Raw genomic sequence first — 15,916 nt, 5'->3', positions numbered from 1 at the left:
CTTTGGAAGATCTGGGCTCCGCGCAATGACATTTTGTTTAGAAACATTGATAAATGTTCTGTAATAACCCTCAGGGCCCTTATTTCTGACTTAGACCTTTGGTCACATCGTCTCATGGCTACATGTGACAAGGAGGACGTCTCCTCGTGGCGTTCCTACCTCTCTGCACGCTGCGTCGTGCCTGTGTAATTCTGTGCTTGTTTCCTCAGCGGCTTTTGAGTAATATATTCAGGTGGGGAGCTCCCCCCGGTGATGCTAAAAAGATATTTTCACCCTGTAAATCAAACCCTTGCTCGTAGATATTGTCATCACGCTCATCATTCACGGTCATGTTGTGCATGATCACATAAGCAGTCATCACCTCCCAAAGCTTCTCGGTGCTCCATGTTAGTGTAGGGTTTCGAATGATGCCCCATCAAGATTGAAGCACAACAAAAGCACACTCCACATCCTTTCTAGCACTCTCTTGCATTTGGGCAAAATCATTGTCTCTTCTCTCCTTGCAGATTGGCTATTGTCTTCACAAGAGTTGACCACCGAGAATAGATATCATTAGCTAGGTAGTATCCATTGTTGTAATGGTGGTCATTGATCTCAAAGTTGACCTATGAGGAGTGGCCTTCTGAAAGCCTTGCGAACACTGGAGAACGCTGAAGCACGTTGATATCATTGTGAGAACCAGCCATGCCGAAGAAAGAATGACATATCCAAAGATCTTCTGAAGCCACCGCTTCTAGTATGATGGTGGCCCCTTTCACAAGCCCCTTGTACTGCCCCTACCAAGCAAATGAAAAGTTCTTCCACTTCTAGTGCATACAATCTATGTTGTCAAGCATGCGCGAAAAGCCCTTATCAGCATTGATCACCAACAACTTTTCTGTATCAGCGGCAGTTGGCTCTCTCAGGTACACACTGCCACCACGACCTTGCAGAAACCGTACATTGACATGAGACATGTAGACTCACTCATACGCATGTACTCATCCACAAGATCGCCTGGAATTTCATATGCAAGCATGCGAATAGCCGCAGTGCATTTCTGGTAAGAGAAGAACCCAAGCTTGCAAAGGGCATTCTCTTTGCACTCAAAGTATGGGTCATATGTTACCAGTCCCTCCCGAATAGTGGTTGAACACATGTCTCGCCATACGGAAGCGGCGGCGAAATTGATATAGCTTTAAGAGCACGGTATTATCAAAGTAATCGACATAGAGCAGGGCGTGGCCGCTCTCCCTATTGTGGTTCAAGGCCGGAGCATGACCCGAGATTGATTCCCTGAACCGAGGTTGTTGTCTATCAATGTGATCATTGACAACCAATGCATCCACCACAAGCTCTTCGTCATCCGATGAACAAATAAAGTTGTGGAAAAGATACTCGTCCCCACTATCCATGATACCTTGTGAGCAAAGTGTTGAACACCTTGCGGGCGTGGTGGAGACGAGGCCGGAAGAGCACCTCGGGCTCCCCCATAGGTAGCAGACAAGGTTGGCGTTGCCGACCGGAGGCTGGCGGCTATGCAGCGCTTGCCGGAAGGTGTTGGGGTCGATGGGCGTCACCGGTAGCCGTAGCTTCCCTGGTACCGTATGCGGAGACAAAGAGCCACAAACGTCGGTAAAAACTCCTTCGAAACATTCGGCGGGCTATGGCGAGGGGTGGTCGTGGTTTGGGCGCCCGAGCTGGAAAGCGAGGACACGACCAGAAAAATGGGCGGAGACGACGATGGCATGGGGCGAGGGGAGAAGCAAGGGAAGAGGACAGGGGGGTTGTGTCGGTTGGGAAACGTTGCATGGAAAACAAAAAAAATTCTACGCACACGCAAGATCTATCCATGGATATGCATAGCAACGTGAGGGGGAGAGTGTGTCTACATACCCTCGTAGACCGTAAGCGGAAGTGTTTAACAACGCGGTTGATGTAGTCGAACTTCTTCGCGCTCCAACCGATCAAGTATCGAACGTATGTCACCTCCGCGTTCTGCTCACGTTCAGCTCGGTGACGTCCACCGCCTTCTTGATCCATGATACCTCTCCAACTTATCTACTTTTCCTAACGCTTTTCCTCTTGTTTTGGACTCTAATTTGCATGATTTGAATGAAACTAACTCCGGACGGACGCTATTTTCAGCAGAACTACCATGGTGTTATTTTTGTGCAGAAATAAAAGTTCTCGGAATGGAACGAAACTTTGCAAGGATATTTTACAATAAAGAGAATTTCTGGAGCCAAGAGCCACCAGAGGGGGGCACCTGGGTGGGCACAACCCACCAGGGCGCGCCTGCCCTCCCAGGCGCGCCCAAGTGGGTTGTCCCCACCTGGTGGCCCCGCAGACCCTGAAACCGACGCTATAAAATCCTTATTTTCCAGAAAAAAATCAGGGAGAAAGAATTATCACGATCCACGAGATGGAGCCACCGTCACCTCCTGTTCTTCATCGGGAGGCCAAATCTGGAGTCCGTTTGGGGCTCCGGAGAGGGGGATCTTCGTTCTTCGTCATCACCAACCCTTCTCCATTGCCAATTCCATGATGCTCCCCGCCGGGAGTGAGTAATTCCTTCATAGCCTCGCTGTTCGGTAAGGAGTTGGATGAGATTCATCATGTAATCGAGTTAGTTTTGTTAGGGCTTGATCCCTAGTATCCACTATGTTCTGAGATTGATGTTGCTATGACTTTGCCATGCTTAATGCTTGTCACTTTGGGCCCAGGTGCCATGATTTCAGATCTGAACCGTTTATGTTATCACCATTATATCCATGTTCTAGATCCGATCTTGCAAGTTATAGTCACCTACTACGTGTTATGATCTGGCAACCCCGGAGTGACAATAGTCGGGGCCACTCCCGGTGATGACCGTAGTTTGAGGAGTTCATGTATTCACGATGTGTTAATGCTTTTTTCCGGTTCTCTATTAAAAGGAGGCCTTAATATCCCTTAGTTTCCAATTGGACCCCGCTGCCACGGGAGGGTAGGACAAAAGATGTCATGCAAGTTCTTTCCATAAGCACGTATGACTGTTTACGGAATACATGCCTACATTATATTTATGAATTGGAGCTAGTGTCATACCGCCCTAGGTTATGACTGTCACATGATGAATATCATCCAACAAATTACCGATCCAATGCCTACGAATTTATCTTATATTGTTCTTGCTAAGTTACTACTGCTATCATTACTACACTTGCTACAAAACTACTACTATCACTGTTACTGTTACCATTGCTACTGTCACTATTATCGAAACTATCATATTACTTTGCTACTGATCTCGTTCCTGCAGATAATTAATCTCCAGGTGTACTTGAATTGACAACTCAGCTGCTAATACTTACAAATATTCTTTGGCTCTCCTTGTGTCGAATCTATAAATTTGGGTTGAATACTCTACCCTCGGAAACTGTTGTGACCCCCTATACTTGTGGGTTATCAAGACCTTTCTCTGGCGCCGTTGCCAGGGAGCATAGCTATATTTGTTGAGTCACTTGGGATTATTATCAATTTATCACTATGAAGAATCTGAAGGATGCTAAGACTAAGATATATCCCTCTAAGACAAGGGGAGGTAAGGAACTACCAGCCAGTTTTGCTTTAGATTCACCTTCTGTTATAAGTAAACTTGCAACACCACCACATGCTATTAATCCTGATATGTTGCAAGTTATTGATGATGCTACTTCTGCTATGAATGATACTTATGATGATGCTAGTACCTTGCTTGATGATGATGATGTGCCACTTGGTGATTTTCTTGATGAACAAATTGCTAGAGTAAGACAACATGATGTTGTTGAAACTGATGATGAGCTTGAAACTGAAACTCCTGAAACACCTGCTAGAACTAGCCTTCCTAGATATGAATTGCCTAAGGTACCGAAAGGTTATGTTATGAATGAGGAAACAACTAGAGATATTCTTGCTTGTAAGGATAGAGATGATCTAGAGAAATTATTATGCCAGTATAATGAAAAATCTCTGAATGCTAGAATGAAATATGATCCTAAGTTTGCTACCTCACCTATCTTTATTGATGATAAGATTATGAATTCTCTATCGACCCAGAGTTAATTACTTGGGTTGAATCTGATCCTTTCCATGGTTATGAAACCGAAACTGTTGTGGCACATCTTACTAAGTTGAATGACATAGCCACCCTTTTTACTCATGATGAGAAGACTCGTTATTATTTCATTCTCAAATTATTTCCGTTCTCATTAAAGGGTGATGCTAAAGCTTGGTACAATAGTCTTGCTCCTGGTTGTGTGTGTAGTCCCATGATATGATTTATTACTTCTCCGAAAAATATTTTCCTGCTCATAAGTAACAAGCTGCTTTACAGGAAATAATTAACTTTGTGCAAATTGAAGAAGAGAGTCTCCCACAAGCTCGGGGGAGGCTTTGCCAGTTAATTAATGCTTTGCCTGATCATCCTCTTAAGAAAAATGAAATACTTGATATCTTCTATAATGGACTAACTGATGCTTCTAGGGACTTCCTAGATAGTTATGCTGGTTGTGTTTTCAGGGAACGAACTGTTGGACAAGCAGAAGAGTTATTGAATAATATATTGAAAAATTATGATGATTGGACTCTTCCCGAACCACCGCCTAAACCCACTCTGAAGAAGAGGGGTATATTATATCTCAGTCCTGAAGATATGCAAGAGCCAAAGAAATCTATGAAGGAAAAAGGTATTAAAGTTGTGGATGTTAAAAATTTACCTCCTATTGAAGAAATACATGGGCTTAATACATCACTGCTGCCTAAGGTGGTAGAGGTAAATTCTCTAATGAAATTCAATGATAATGATAATCCTCACAATATGCACCCTAGTCAATGCCTTTATGAGTTTGAAAACTATATTAGAAAGCAAGATCATTTCAATGGAAATGTTATGAAACAATTGAAATACAATTCTGATATGATTGCTCGCTTGAGTGAATTGTTATTTAGAATCTCAAATGATGTTAGAGGTGTGGGAAAACATGCTTCTATGGTTCAAACCGTGTTAGAACAAGTTGCTAAATATCAAAGAGAATTGCTTGATGAAATGAATAATAATATACATGATTTTGCTATTAGAGTTCCAACTAGAGGAGGTAAAATGACTCAGGAACCACTTTATCCTGAGGGACACCCAAAAAGAATTGAACAGGATTCACAAAGGAACAACACAACTGCACCTAGTCCTTCTAAAAAGAAGAATAAAAATAAAAATGATAGGACTTTGCATGCTTCTAGTGTACCTGAAGTAGAAAAACCTCCTGATAATGAAAATGTTGTTTTTATCACTGATGCTGAAACTCAGTCTGGTAATGAACACTCACCTAGTGATAATGAAAAAGATAATGATGATGTTCATGAAAATACTCAACCAAATAGTAAAGAACCAGATAATGATGTTGAGATAGAACCAACTGTTGATCTTGATAACCCACAACCCAAGAATACAACGATATGACAAAAGAGACTTTATTGCTAGAAAACACGGTAAAGAAAGAGAACCGTGGGTTCAAAAACCTATGCCTTTTCCACCTAAGTCAACTAAAAAGAAAGATGATGAAGAATTTGAACGCTTTACTGAAATGTTGAGGCCAGTCTTTTTACGTACTCGCTTGACTGATATCCTTAAAATGCCTCCTTATGCAAATTTCATGAAAGACATCATCACCAATAAGAGAAAAATACCGAAAGCTAAAGTTTCCACCATGCTTGCTAATTATACTTTTAAGGATGGAGTACCTAAAAAACTTGGAGATCCGGGGATACCAACTATACCTTGCTCCATCAAAAGAAATTATGTGAAAACTGCTTTGTGTGATTTAGGAGCTGGTGTTAGTGTTATGCCTTTCTCTTTATATAAAAGACTTGATTTGAATAAACTCACACCTACTGAAATATCTTTGCAAATGGCTGGAAAATCAACTGCCATACCTATCGGTATCTGTGAGGATGTGCCCGTTGTTGTTGCTAATGTTACTATTTTGACTGACTTTGTTATACTTGAGATGCCCGAGGACGACAATATGTCGATTATCCTTGGTAGACCTTTCTTGAATACTGCAGGGGCTGTTATTGATTGCAATAAAAGCAAGGTCACTTTTCATATCAATTGTAATGAGCATACGGTGCACTTTCCGAAGAAACAATTCCAAGTGAATAGTATTAATGTTATTGAAAATCTCCGACAATCACTATTGGAAGTTTTCAACTACCTTTACCTACTATTAAAAATAAATATGAAATGCTTATTGTTGGGGATATTCACATTCCCGTTGAGGTAACTTAGTGATTTACGAAAGTTCTTCGGTTTCATGCTAATCGAAAGTGGTTGTTAATAAGACCTGATCAACCTTATTAATGGATCATTTTTTAGAGGTATGAAGTTGATGAATTTAGTAAGCACTACATTCTATCCCTACCTTTTGTTTACTGTTTTTATTAGTTAAATAAAATAAAATGCCAAGTTTTGTCTGTTTTCTGAATTTCCCGTGAAATAAAAGAATGACCCAAAAATAAAAGTTCTCAGAATGCCCTGAAAATTTAATACGATTTTTTCTGAATATTTAAGAATTTTTGGTGCAAATACTATCAGAGGGAGGTGCACCAGGTGGGCACAACCCACCTGGGTGCCAGGACCCTGATGACCCACAAGTATATGGGATCAATTGTAGCTCTTTTCGATAAGTAAGAGTGTCGAACCCAACGAGGAGCAGAAGGAAATGACAAGTGGTTTTTAGTAAGGTAATGTCTGCAAGTGCTGAAATTGTAAGTAGCAGAGTAGTTTGATAGCAAGATAATTTGTAACGAGCAAGTAACGATAGTAGTAACAAAAGTGCAGCAAGGTAGCCCAATCCTTTTGAGGCAAATGACATGCCAAAACGGTCTCTTATGATAAGCAAAGTGTTCTTGAGGGTACACGGGAATTTCATCTAGTCAGTTTCACCATGTTGGTTTGATTTGTGTTCGCTACTTTGATAATTTGATATGAGGGTGGACCGGTGCTTAGGTGATGTTCTTACTTGAACAAACCTCCTACTTATAATCTTCCACCAAATAACCATATAGTAATCAACTACAAGATGTAATCAACACTACTAGTCACCCACAAGCACCAATCTATAGTTCCAGTAACAAGATTGAGCACAAGAGATGAACTAGGGTTTGAGATGAGATGGTGCTGTTGAAGATGTTGATGGAGATTGCCCTCCCCAAGATGGGAGAGTTGTTGGTGATAATGATGACGACGATTTCCCCCTCCGGGAGGGAAGTTCCCCTGGTGGAATTGTTCCGCCGGAGGGCAAATGTGCTCCTACCCAAGTTCCGCCTCGAGATGGCGGCGCTCCGTCCCAAAAGTCCTCTCCTTATTTTTTCTAGGTCAAAATGACCTATATACCAGAAGATGGGCACCGGAGGTGGGCCTGGGTGAGCACAACCCACCAGGGCACGCCTGGGCTCCCTGGCGCGCCTAGGTGGGTTGTTCCCACCTGGTGGGCCCCCTCTGGTAGTTATTTGCTCCAATATTCTTCATATATTTCATAAAAATTCTCCATGAAGTTTCTGCTTGTTTGGAGTTGTGCAGAATAGGCAGCCTGACGTAGCTTTTTCAGGTCCAGATTTCCAGTTGCCGGAATTCTCCCTCTTTGTGTGTACCTTGCATATTATGAGAGAAAAGGCATTAGAATTACTCCACAAAGCATTATTATGGATAAAAACATCATAAATAATAGTACGAAAACGTGATGCAAAATGGACGTCTCAGACCCCCAGGCGCGCCTTGGTGGGTTGTGGTCCCCACGTGGGCCCCCTCACTTATCCCTTCACACCACATTATCACTTACCTCCAGAAAAAATTCTCCATTACTCTCTCTCTCTCTCTCTCTCTCTCCCTCTCGTGTTCTTGCCCTCAAACCCACGGGTTTCAATCTCTTTGCTCGAAGCTCCGTTTCCGAAACAGTTTCGGGGGATTGTTGCTTTGTATGTGACTCCACCATTTGTCCAATTAGTTTTTGCTTTAGTGGTTTATATTTTGAATAATTAGCTACTCTTGGTGCTACTATAGATGAGCTTGCATGTTGAATTCTTAGAGTTCTAAGTAGTTTGAATGCTTGTTATGACCTCTATGTATCCCTATGAGTAGTTGCTATCAATTGTATAAAGTTTTGTTGATAAATTTGTGTCACTTAATTTTTTTTCCAGAAAATTGTACACGAACATGATGAACCTATTTGGAAGGAGTTCTTCGAGGAGGAGATCATCGAGGGCATCTTCTAGTGACAACTCCACTCGTCGGTCTTATGTTGAACCAAGTGAAAGTTCCATTCGAGATGCCGCCACCAAAACATGCCTATGGCCATGCGATGATTATATGGTGCGTGTGGGCATTAAGGAGGAATTTGAGCAATATTTCCACAATGCCGGTCTCGGTCCCTACATTTCAGATAAGTGCGATCAACACCACACCCTCACTGAATCATTTGTCATAGAATTTAAATTTCATCCACGTGAGTCTGGGGTGTCGTTTAAACTGTATGAAAATCCATTCGCCTTATCACTAGATAGATTTGCCCACCGCTGCAAGCTCCCATTCTGGGGTTCGCTTGACGAACTGCCGAGGGCTGAGTACCAATCATTCTTGACTAGTCTTTGCTAGGGTGAGACGAGGGGAGTGATGCAAGGTAGAATAAAGAGCATTCATTTTCCCGCAATTCAGTACTTTGCTTTATTAATGGAAAATGTATAGTAGGCAAGCAAGATTGTAGTACACTTGTGCTCCTGACTTGAGCCTCATTCGCACCGCTCTCACTGGTGATAGAAGTTATAATCTTGGGGCTATTGTCGCACGCAGGTTACAACACAACACTAACAGTGGCTATTTCTATGGTGGAATTTATGCCACGCGTTTAGCGAGAGAGCTGGGTGTTTCACCTTTGCCCTTTGATCCTATTCTACCCACGCAGTATTTGGACTTTGATTCTATGAAAGGTCATAAGATCCTTAAAGGAGATATTCATAATTTCACCTATAATTTGTTGTTTAACCAAGCATCTGTTGTGCACACATATTTGCCTGCGCCTGCTCTCTTTGATTATCACAGCAAGGGAAGATATTTCATTCTTGAGAGCGAGGCCCGAGCCCACAACGCTGCGGTTGAGGCAGCACGGCAGGCCGAGGCATCCGCACCAAGAGCTTCCATGAGCTACCACTCCGACTACTATCCAGGCTACTGACTGCTTACCAAGTTAGGCCAAAATCCTAAGCTTGGGGGAGTACGTGTTTTCACCGACATTACATTCATGTTTACACATTTCATTCCAGTTGTCGGTGTCCACAGTTTTTCATTGTATCATCCATGTTAAATTTATTTTCTCGCTTTCTTCTTGTGTGTTTGAAAAACCTTGGAAAAACCAAAAAATAATAATTGTAGTTAGTTTACTTTCTATGCATGCTTAGCTATAGCACTAAAAAGAAAACCCAAAAATATTTCCTTGTTCTTATTTTTCTTGTTGGGAGCTTTCCCGTGTAAATAGTTTTTCTCGTTTTTTGCTTTTCCCTTTTATTTGCTTGTTCAAGAAAACCAAAAACTCCAACAATATTTCAGTGTGTTTCCCAGAATTTCTTTTCTTTTTATTCGAGTCATACCAAGGAGAAGTCCACGATGAAAATGTTGAGTGGCTCTCATATGAATAATTGTTGATCTAATAAAGAGCCCATATTACCTTGTCTTCTCCTGTTGAATAAAATGTTTGTAGATTCCAGCTTAGTCCACGACACTCTTGCACTATTATTATTTTCACATCGTTCGGTTGTGCAAGTGAAAGGCAATAATGACGATATTCGATGAACTGGCCGTGGCAGAGAGAAACTGGTATGAACTCGACTTGTTCTGTTTTTGTAAATATGTTTAACCTAGTATCCATGATTCAACCCATTATGATTAAACATGTTTACAATGACAATTAGAGATTATAGTTTCTCATGCCATGCATAAGTAGCTGGGAGTGGATAATGATTTATCTTGGATATCAACATTGCGTTAAAATGATTGTGATGTAGTATGATGATATGGTATCCTCCTCTGAATGTTCGAGTGGCTTGACTTGGCACATGTTCATGCATGTTGTTGAATCAAAACCAACATAGCCTCTATGATATTTATGTTCATGGTGTTCATATCCTACTCATGCTAGTGTCCAATGTTACTTATGCATAATGCATGTTCATGACCATTGTTGCTCTCTAGCTGGCTGCTTCTCAATCTATTTGCTAGCCTTTGCCTGTACTAAGTGGGAATTCTGCTTGTACATCAAAAACCTTGAACCCAAGTTATTCTAGATGAGTCCACCATACCTACCTATATGCGGTATTACCCTGCCGTCCTAAGTCAATTTGCATGTGCCACCTCTAAAAACTTCTAATAAATATCCTTTTTGTGTGCCTGGATCGTTCATGGAACGACAGGAGGTGGTCGGTATCTTCCATGATAAGCGGGTTATTCTCAGGTCGAGTGTTTATTCACTCACCATCGCACGAGAAAAGAGCAGTACTAGGGATGCCCAGTCCCAAACTGCAGACAGAAAAAGCTTACAAATAATCAAACAAAAACTCCCAATGGAGTCAAACCTTTACTTTTATCGCTTGGGAACTGCCACTAGCGTGCTTAGCATTGAAGATATTGATAACTGATGGTCGTGAAGTAAACAAGAAGGGTGCATGTCTCAAAATATCATTTACCTCTGTTTTAAAAACTTGAGCTCTGGCACCTCTGCAAATCACTGCTTCCCTCTGTGAAGGGACTATCTATTTACTTTTATGTTGTGTCATCACCTTCTAAAATAAGCGCCAGAACCTGAGAGCACTGCTGTCATGTTGATGCATTGTGTGTAGCTAATGTTGGGTGCATCATGACTGGATCTTTTCTACCATGAATTACAATGTTTAGTCGCCGCTTGAACTTTGGAGGTGCTCTGCATTTATGTTTTGCGGTCTCAGAAAGGGCTAGCGAGATACCACTATTGTCATATTTTATCATGGTTGTTTTGATAACGTGTTTCCATTTGAGATATCTTATTATTGCTCGCTAGCTGATTATGTCATTGATATGAGTTAATATAATTTTAAGAGTTATTGTCGGCATGGTTAGTTAAAATGTTGGCTGAAAATCTGGGCGCTGTTTAAGCTTATTTATGCGAACAAGAGCAAAAGTGTTCGTAAAAAATTTTCTTTTTCACTTTCAGTTTATCAACTGAATTTCTTGAGGACAAGCAAACGTTTAAGCTTGGGGGAATTGATACGTCTCCAACATATCTACTTTTCCTCTTGTTTTCGACTCTAATTTGCATGATTTGAATGAAACTAACCCCGGACTGACGTTGTTTTCAACAGAACTACCATGGTGTTATTTTTGTGCAGAAATAAAAGTTCTTGGAATGGAATGAAACTTTGCGAGGATTTTTATATCAATAAAGAGAATTTCTGGAGCCAAGAGCCACCAGAGGGGGGCACCTGGGTGGGCACAACCCACCAGGGCGCGCCTGCCCTCCCAGGAATGCCCAGGTGGGTTGTCCCCACCTAGTGGCCCCAGAGACCTTGAAACCGACGCTATAAAATCCTATTTTTCTAGAAAAAATCAAGGAGAAATAATTATCGCGATCCACAAGACGGAGCCGCCGTCACCTCCTGTTCGTCATCGGGAGGCCAGATCTGGAGTCCGTTTGGGGCTTCGGAGAGGGGGATCTTCGTTCTTCGTCATCACGAACCCTTCTCCATCGCAAATTCCATGATGCTCCCCACCGGGAGTGAGTAATTCCTTCGTAGGCTCGCTGGTCGGTGAGGAGTTGGATTAGGTTCATCATGTAATCGAGTTAGTTTTGTTAGGGCTTGATCCCTAGTATCCACTATGTTCTGAGATTGATGTTGCTATGACTTTGCCATGCTTAATGCTTGTCACTTTGGGCCCGGGTGCCATGATTCCAGATCTGAACCGTTTATGTTATCACCATCATATCCATGTTCTAGATCCGATCTTGCAAGTTATAGTCACCTACTACGTGTTATGATCCGGCAACCCCGGAGTGACAATAGTCGGGGCAACTCCCGGTGATGACCGTAGTTTGAGGAGTTCATGTATTCACTGTGTGTTAATGCTTTGTTTCGGTTCTATATTAAAAGGAGGCCCTAATATCCCTTAGTTTCCAATTGGACCCCGCTGCCACGGGAGGGTAGGACAAAAGATGTCATGCAAGTATTTCCATAAGCACGTATGACTATTTACGGAATACATGCCTACATTATATTTATGAACTAGAGCTAATGTCGTATTGCCCTAGGTTATGACTGTCACATGATGAATATCATCCAACAAATTACCGATCCAATGCCTACGAATTTATCTTATATTGTTCTTGCTAAGTTACTACTGCTATCATTACTATTGCACTTGCTACAAAACTACTGCTATCACTGTTACTGTTACCATTGCTGTTGTCACTATTATCAAAACTATCATATTACTTTGCTACTGATCACGTTGCTGTAGATAATTAATCTCCAGGTGTGGTTGAATTGACAACTCAGCTGCTAATACTTACAAATATTCTTTGGCTCCCCTTGTGTCGAATCTATAAATTTTGGTTGAATACTCTACCCTCGAAAACTGTTGCGATCCCCTATACTTGTGGGTTATCAATCCAGCAAGACGACGAGTTAGAAGATGAGTTCCGGCAGCACGATGGCATGGTGACGGTGATGGTGAAGTGATCTTCGCAGGGCATCGCCTAAGCACTACGAAAATATGACTTGGGGTGTAAACGGTGGAGGGGGCGCCGCACACGGCTAGGCAATTGTCTGTTGTGTGCTAGGCGCCCCCTCCCACATATATATAGGTGGGAGGGAGGAGCAGCCAAAGGAGGCACCCAAGTAGGAGGAATCCTACTTGGGGTCCCTCTAAAGCCGCGGGCCCTTTCCTTATTTGGAGTGCGGGAAAGGCAGGGGAGGGTGGCGCCCCCCTTCCTTTCTCCCATGAGAGGGAAAGGCAGGAGGAGCTAGCCCTCCCCCTTTTCCTTCCCTAGGGCTGGCCAAACAAAGGAGGAGGCGCACCAGCCCCATTGTGGTCTGGTCTGTCCACTCCTTTGGCCCATAACTTGCCGCGGGGGGGGGGGGGGGGGAGAGGGTGCCCGGAACCCCTTTCGGTGACCCAATTCCCTCCCGGTACGTCCCGAAACACTTTCGGTGTCCAAATACCATCGTCCTATATATCAATATTTACCTCTCGACCATTTCGAGACTCCTCGTCATGTCCGTGATCTCATCCGGGACTCTGAAGAACATCCGGTCACCAAAACATATAACTCATATAACACTACACTACTGCAGGTTGCTGCTAACGCGACACTACGATCAGAGACCCTTCGACGAAACTGTGTGTGATGCATTAATCGCAAATGGTGGTGTAAAAAACCCATCAAAAAAGGTGCAAAACATTTGCGATGGAGGATGCATCAAACACGGTTCTGATTTTAGTTGCGTGTGCGATGCTGGGCATACGGTCAAGTTCAATTAACTGTTTGCGATGTGGCAGAACAAAAGAAACGGGCAGCCAGATGAAGGCGTGTGCGATATACAGCTTACGTTTCACTCGGATGAACTATTTGTGATTAGGCAACACAAAAGAAACGGTCAGCCAGATCAAGGTGTGTGCAATATACGGCATGCGGTTCACTCGGATGATCTGTTTGCGTTGAGACAAGAGAACATAAACGGTTCAATATATCAAGATGTGTGTGATACGCGGCAAACAGGTCTGTAATCAGAAATGTGTGCGAAGACCGATAATAACACAAACAATTGCTTCTAATAAGACGTATGTGATATGCTCTATCTACACAACATCTATTGGCCATTGGGGGATGGGCGGTCATCCGGATACGCCATAAGGATGCGAAGAGGCATCCTATATCAGCAAGGACTAGCTGTTCCACCAGTAGCTCATGTAAGAGAACTTTCAAGTTATGTGTGCTCAGGCTGGAGCAGCCATCAGATGGGTGACTAGATGGGAAGTTGTGTTGATGTTAAATTAACTGATAGGATGGGTCATATTTGTCAAATTAAATGACTGATATGACCCATCCCATGAGTTAATTTATCCTCGAGGTCCTTATTTTTTTTATTTTTAACACATGTTAAAGAAGGTCTACCGCATTACTTTTTGACAATGTGCGATTGAAGGCATATGCTTCAGAAGGATTAACTGTTTGCGATTAGGCAACAGAACAGAAACGCCACGTATGCAGCCGAGAAAGCGTGCCCACGTTACGCCGTCCGGGAATAGTGCCGCACTTAGAAATTATAGAACCATGAATAAATTTTGAGCCTGTGTCCCGTCACATTCCAAATTGCAAACCTATTCACACTGATCAAAACCTAAACAGTTTCCCACTTAGGAGTGTATTAGTACTCGGTTATAAATACTACTACTCCAAGATGACTGCACATTCCTCCTCAACTCCTCATCCACAAAAACAAACAAGTCATTCATCATCGTTCCCTTCCGTCTGCCATGGCCATCGTGAGTTCTGGGTCAAGAGATTGCCACCAGGGAGAGGCGAGGATGAAAGCGGAAGCACGAGAGATGTCCCGCCTCACTTCGAAAGCAGCCAACATGTCCCACCACGCGACCGTAGCACCAGAGAGGTCCCACCGTCCCGCCGAAGCAGCACGGAGGTCCCGCCGCGCCGTCGATGCAGTAGACTGGTCCAGCCACACCGCAGAAGTAGAAGAGATGCCCCGCCGTGTTGCGAATGCAGCAAAGATGTCCTCTCGCACCGCGGCGGCCTGGGGAAAAGGTCTCGCGGGCAGGCGAGGACTCTTATAGGTGCATGCATGCCATCATCCTTAGCCAGATGGATCAGATCTCCGGCTGGGCGAGGTTGCAGGATGACATGAAAGCCTCATTTGAACAGGCTAACGGCGTGATCCGGCAACTAAATGAGAGCAATGCGAAGCTCCGGGCCGAGCGCGGCCTGCTGAGGGCGAAGATCTTCAGAAGTGCGGAGCAGCAGGAGGAGACCACTGCCTTGTTGAAGAGGACCGGCGTCATCATCAAGAAACTTATGGACGAGAATGCCATGTTGCGCACCAAGCTCGAAAGGCTGGTGCAGGAATCCATGGATGCTCTCAAGTAGCATCTTGAGGACACGAAAAGCTCATCGCCGCTCGCCGCGGCAACTAGTTCCCGTGGCCTACCGCAACGCATCAAGAAAGTAGAGATCAGCGAGCCAGATCATTGTCTTCCGTCTTCTTTTGCCATTGTGTATTTCGGGCGTTGCCGCATGTGGCTTTTTTAATTATGTTAGTAAATATGTAAGACAATTATTATCCACTGTCATCGTCCTTATATTCATCATGTTTGATATAAGTTGCAGTCGATGCTATATAGGTCCGGCGGATCTTACATCAAGATCCGTGCAAAACTTTCTTTTCAGATTTTCATTTTTCTTTCTTAAATCTCAGTCCAGTGAGACATAGCCACGCCGTGAAACAGGGGCTTGGGCGCCATTAATGGAGACGTTGGGAGGGAGGTGCCCGGCGGATAGAGGTCAAAGGGCTCTCCTCCCGATGAGCATGCGCAGGGGTCTGATCGCACGCCATAGCTACCCCGCACGACAACTCCTAGCCAATAAAAAAAGGGGACGTGTGGCGGCACGTAATTGGTAAGTAGAACGCCCACGGTTTCAATAATGGTTGTGTTTCTGATTTGTAACATGGCAGCACTTGTTCCAAAATGACTTTGTTGATTGTTAATGTGTGCGCCTTCGCAAATCGGACAGAAAAATTACCACAGCATGTTGGTGCCATGTCATGACACCATGCCAAGTTTCACGATTTTCAGGCGTGTTTTGGATTTACAGGAGTTAAAAAA

The sequence above is a fragment of the Aegilops tauschii genome, chromosome 1 (assembly GCF_002575655.3).
Source record: "Aegilops tauschii subsp. strangulata cultivar AL8/78 chromosome 1, Aet v6.0, whole genome shotgun sequence".
Taxonomy (NCBI): Eukaryota; Viridiplantae; Streptophyta; class Magnoliopsida; order Poales; family Poaceae; genus Aegilops; species Aegilops tauschii.
Note: the sequence above shows the minus strand (reverse complement) of the source record.